This window comes from Xenopus laevis, chromosome 6L (genome assembly GCF_017654675.1).
Source record: "Xenopus laevis strain J_2021 chromosome 6L, Xenopus_laevis_v10.1, whole genome shotgun sequence".
Taxonomy (NCBI): Eukaryota; Metazoa; Chordata; class Amphibia; order Anura; family Pipidae; genus Xenopus; species Xenopus laevis.
In genome coordinates this window covers 130,824,708-130,829,860 of record NC_054381.1, presented here as the reverse complement: position 1 = coordinate 130,829,860, position 5,153 = coordinate 130,824,708, and the positions used below count along the sequence as shown (strand labels likewise).

Here is a 5,153-nt window from a genome sequence, read left to right as displayed (position 1 = left end):
CGAATCCACGATTCGTACGATCAGATCTTTGCGTCTATGGCCAGCTTTACCCAAAGGGTTTTGGTTGGATTGTTATTGCATCTGCTACTCTTGTGATGCTTTCCCACCATCTTTAACGGTAGATAATTCACACATACCCGTTGCCAGTTAGTCATTAGGCACCTTTTTCAGGAATCTCGCAAATGTCATTCTTCAATTAAAAAATCTCAAAGTTATTCCAAGGCATTTTTGTTACACTCATGCAATTTGACATTTGGGTGGCATGATATATTTCACTGTAGGAGTCTTGAAATGAACTAGAACTTGCAAGCTATTCTAGTCATTTACAACAGATATAATTGAAGCAAGTTTGGCTGTTTGCAATACAGTTATTGCTATTCAAGATTGAACTCTCCTTATATTTACATTTATGACCTTGCCATTTAGTATATTTTTATAGGAAAAATGAAACCATGAATGAACTCTATAAAATAGCATATCCTGACAGATAACTGCAACCACAGCATGGCTAAATGCTTTATCTCAGACTTTCTCTAGTTTCTCCATCTCCTTATTGCTGTGCCTACACTTAGAATCCTGTCTTTTGATTTACAATGCCATTATTTCCATCTGAGGGCCTTGGCAAATGTGCAATATAGACTGAAGCCCAACCAGTTAAGCTGGCCATAGACTTTGAGGGTTACTCACCCTGGTGGTTTATTGGGCCGGTGGGGATGCCCGCCGTGCTGGTCTCTCTTCCCTCAGGCGCTGGTTCCTTAGGGTGCATGCGACGCGCCTCTGTGAGATTTAAAGGTGCATTGGCGCGAAATTCAAGCACTATTTAAGGGAATGCCTGTGTGTGAATCCTTGCCCATTATAGGTTTCTGATTCTAGTTCCTGGGTGTGCTACCTGGTTTTCCTGTGTTCTGATATCCTGTTGTGACCCTGCCTGCTACTGACGATTCTGACTTCTGTATCCTGACCCTTGCCTGGTAACCGACTCCGCTTATTCTGTATCCCTTCTGATTGATCTGGTTTGACCCTTGCCTGCCTGACTCCGTTTGTACTCTGCCTGCCCCGACCCAGCCTGATTTGACTACGATTTCTGTCTACGCCTTGTACAGTGACCTTCTGCCCAAAAGACTTTGCATTCCCGTCGTGCCCCTTTGCTCATTCAGAACCTTTCTCTTGGCACCTCTCTTTATAAGACCTGGTGGCATCCGATTAGCCGAGTGCTCCTCCCGAAGTGAAAGGCGACTGTTAAAGGCGGAAGCAAGAGCCGAGATCAGGGTGCTTAGCATTGGTTCTGAATTTAGGGTGCCGACCGTGACATAGACATTCAGATTTTATTCCTTTTATGATGAATGTTCAGATATTGATTGTTTCAATTCCAGGATCTAAAACTAACCATTCAGATTTAAATTGTTGTATTAAAGTAGGAAAAAAAAAATCAGACAATGTTCTGGCCGTTACTAAACAGACAGCAAAGTTATGTAAGTTATGTCCCAAAAATAGTTGTTACAGTAAACCATGGATATCATCAATACATGCAAAGATATTATCATTATTCAACAGAAATTTTCTAACCTGTCCAATTGACTAAACAACCAATCACTGTGGTGTGAAAATCGTTTAAATTATTTGAAGTCCACACACAGTCTAAAAATCATACAAAACTTGTTTCATATCATTATATCTGCACGTCTAGAGAATCCTATATATTGTATCAATGTAGACTTTCTCTCTAACTAATTCTGTATTCCACTAGAGTAAATGAAAGTCTTTACACAGTCCATTTTCTTATTCCATATAAATTATTCAAAATGGAAACGTTTTTATTTGTATAATGCTTTTTATTATCTTTTATATATTATACAGTATATATTCTGTATACATTTTTATACATTTTTACAATAAAAATAAAATTTTAACAAAATATTCTATAAAATAATTACAAAAATAGTAGTTCTGTTTTTTGTCAGCAATAGATATACTGTGGCTCTTCAAGTTCCCATCCCTTTCCTTCCCTTCCCTTTTCTGGGAACATACTGAAGAAGCCAAGTTTCAGTTTTGACATCAGAAACTCTTCTTATTATATTATTCATTAATGCTTCATGGGATCTGCTTGTAGCCGTTCATACAAAATCCTCTCCTTTCTAAATGCTGTATTAGTTCTTTGCTCCTAAGGGAAGAAATGAATAATGTTAGATACGGAATAGATAAGTGTCTTTTATCTAAGCAAATTATATGGCATTAATAAAAGACATAGCTAATGAAAACTCAGTTGACATCTGGGAAACAGGGACATAAATTGGGAGATAAGTTCCATTTGATTAAATAATTTTGGCCAGCAATGTGTAACCTCTTGCATTTATAAAAAGGGCCACTACTAATGGAAATACAGACTTTCATCACAGTCCACTAAACTGGGAGATAGAGAGAAGTACATTTCAGCTTAGAAGTCCTTTTAAGAATAAAGAGTTCCCCTTCAAATAGTAAAAAGTTCACTAAACTTCCTACCATCAGCCCCTTTTCCAGGGCCCAGCCTTATGCACCCATCATTTTTCTCATTTCTCCCACCTGCTTTCACTGCTTAGTGAAGTAAAACTTACCATTCTTCCCATGTTAGTCCTGGAGACGGATCATGCATAATTTTGGTATAAATCTCTGTATCACTCAGTTCCATGTATGCTGTTAGTGAAAAATCACACAATTATTATTGTTAATAAAACACATATAATTCACTGACATATTCTTTAATATTGTAAAGTAGAATGATGACTATATAAAAAATACATACATATATAGAAGGTAAAAAAGGAACTGTGTGTTAATGTGTTAATACTGTATATTTGTCCATTGTGGGGGGCAGAATAAGGGGCAGTATTTCCTGCTTTCATTTTCATCTCATTGCAGCGAAAATATTTCAGTGTTACCGCATGATGTAAATACCGCTTCACAAATTAACAAACACACACGTGAAACATTATCACTTACGTGCACAGCCTTCTGCCATTTCTATTGCAGTGATTCCTAAGGACCACACATCAGCCTAGAAAATGAAAATATAAAAACAACAGTCATTTAGAGAACAGTATACAGAAGGTTCATGAATAAGTCATGCAGTTACAGATCATTAATTAAGACACATCTATTGACTATTCCTTATCTTTCTGTTTGAGGGTCTATATGGAATGTCAAATAATGAATACAATAATATAATATAATGAATTAGAGCTAGGCCACATTGTACAAATATGAAACATTTCCAATAGAGGACTTTAACTATGAACGTTTATGATTATAAATCTTTGAAGATTAAGGGGGTTATTTACTAAACTCCGAATACCCGAAATCCGAAAAAATTCGTGACTTTTTGTGTTATTATAGGCTTTTAAAAAAATCACAAATTTTTCAGAATTTATTAAACCCTGAGAGCTAAAAAGCCTGAATATAAAAACACGGCATCTCAATCCTGTCGAGGTTGCATAAAAGTCAATGGGGCTCATTTATCAACACTGGGCAAATTTGCCCATGGGCAGTTACCTATAGCAAACAATCAATGATTAGCTTTTTAAAGCCAGCTGCAAGTAGAACAATGAATGCAGCAATCTGATTGGTTGCCATGGGTTACTGCCCATGGGCAAATTTGCCCAGTGTTGATAAATAACCCCCAATGTGAACAGTCCCATTGATTTTTTGTTGTGTCTGGGTTTTTTGGGGAATTCCACAATGTTTTCGGTGCTTCGGGGGAAAATTCCAGAAAAAATTGTGAAAATCTGAGCTTTTCCAACAAAGGTAATTTTTGGGAAAATGTAATAATAAATAAGCGTTAAAAACCCAAGCGGCTTAGAGTTTGTAGCAGCCAATATTGAGATAAATTCAGACCTTGATAAATAACCCCCTAATAGTCTCCTACCTGTACATTTGGCATGAATTTGTTTGTTAAAAATCTTGTTTCCTGCACAATGAATGCATTTTGCTTTCTCGTGTCACATAGACCCTTCTCTAAAAACCTAAATAAATGACAACTTATGTATTCATCATACCTTAAAGTCATATTGTGCTGTGCTGTCCTCAATGCAGGCAAAGACTTCGGGTGCCATCCAATTGATGGTTCCTGCTGTGCTGTTACTTTTGGATCCCACAGTAGCAAGGCCAAAATCAACTGAAATTACATAAGACAAACATGAGTTATACATTTAATTTGTAAGCAGAAGTTGGTTTGTCAATTCCATAACCAGATGTGCTGACATATACAACTTTCAGTAGCAATTACATTTAGAATGATATTAAAACGTTGGACATTTATAATTAATGTATATATGAAAGTTGCTTAGAATTATATATATCATTTTAAGGTAGAGATCCCCTTTAATGTCAAGTGACACAGTAAGATAAGCTAAAAAGGTCAGCACTATATTCTCTCTCTCTCTCTCTCCATGTTTACTTAAGCTTTGCCCCATTCATGCATATTTCTAGATACTAAGCTTCACTTACTTATCTTCACTTGGGCGCTTGATGTTAGCATTATATTGAGGCCCTTAAGGTCATGGTGGATCACATTCATCTCCTGCAAGTAAGTCAAGCCCTGCGCAGATGGATAAAACAAAAAGAAAATTATACATATTTGAAATTTTTAAGAACTAATAGGATTCAGATTTGTTAAGCTAATATAGAAAATAAATAGTAAATATAGCAGGTAAAGCCCTGAAGGGGTTCACATCATACATACCAGTAATACTTCCTTGCATATATAGGCTATCCAGTGCTCTCCCAAGGAATAATTCTTGGTCTCAATTAAATCTGCTACAGAGCCGCCAGAAAGGAATTCCATTCAATCTAGAATGTAATAATATGGATCAGAATGGAGCTCTTCCTCTTTTGGCAAGACAATTGTGTGTTTTTATTTAAGAAATAGATCCTTACCCAAAGTGAGTCTTCACTCCTTTCATAATAGGCCCCATAATAGTCAGGGAAGCTCCTATGGCATGAAACACTTCGCTGGACATAAAGTTCAGAAAGTATATTTTCTTCTTCCTAGTTCCAAATAACAAAAAACAAATGTTTTTTAATTAGGGCCTAATGTCTATTTAACATAGTTCTGCCAATCCTATGGTGTCACCATAAGACTACCACAGGGACATGGCATAGTTACTACTTTTTCAGCTTTC

General features: G+C 36.4%; 1 long non-coding RNA gene across 1 annotated transcript; it reads right to left on the bottom strand.

Annotated features, from left to right (window-relative positions):
• Nucleotides 1-3,862: 3,862 nt before the first annotated feature.
• On the bottom strand, nucleotides 3,863-4,810 carry LOC121394750. Its single transcript, XR_005961992.1, has 3 exons — nucleotides 4,715-4,810; nucleotides 4,480-4,570; nucleotides 3,863-4,147 (listed from the first exon to the last, which is right to left on the bottom strand). It is a non-coding gene; the product is annotated as an uncharacterized LOC121394750 (long non-coding RNA).
• Between the last annotated feature and the right edge of the window lie 343 nt (nucleotides 4,811-5,153).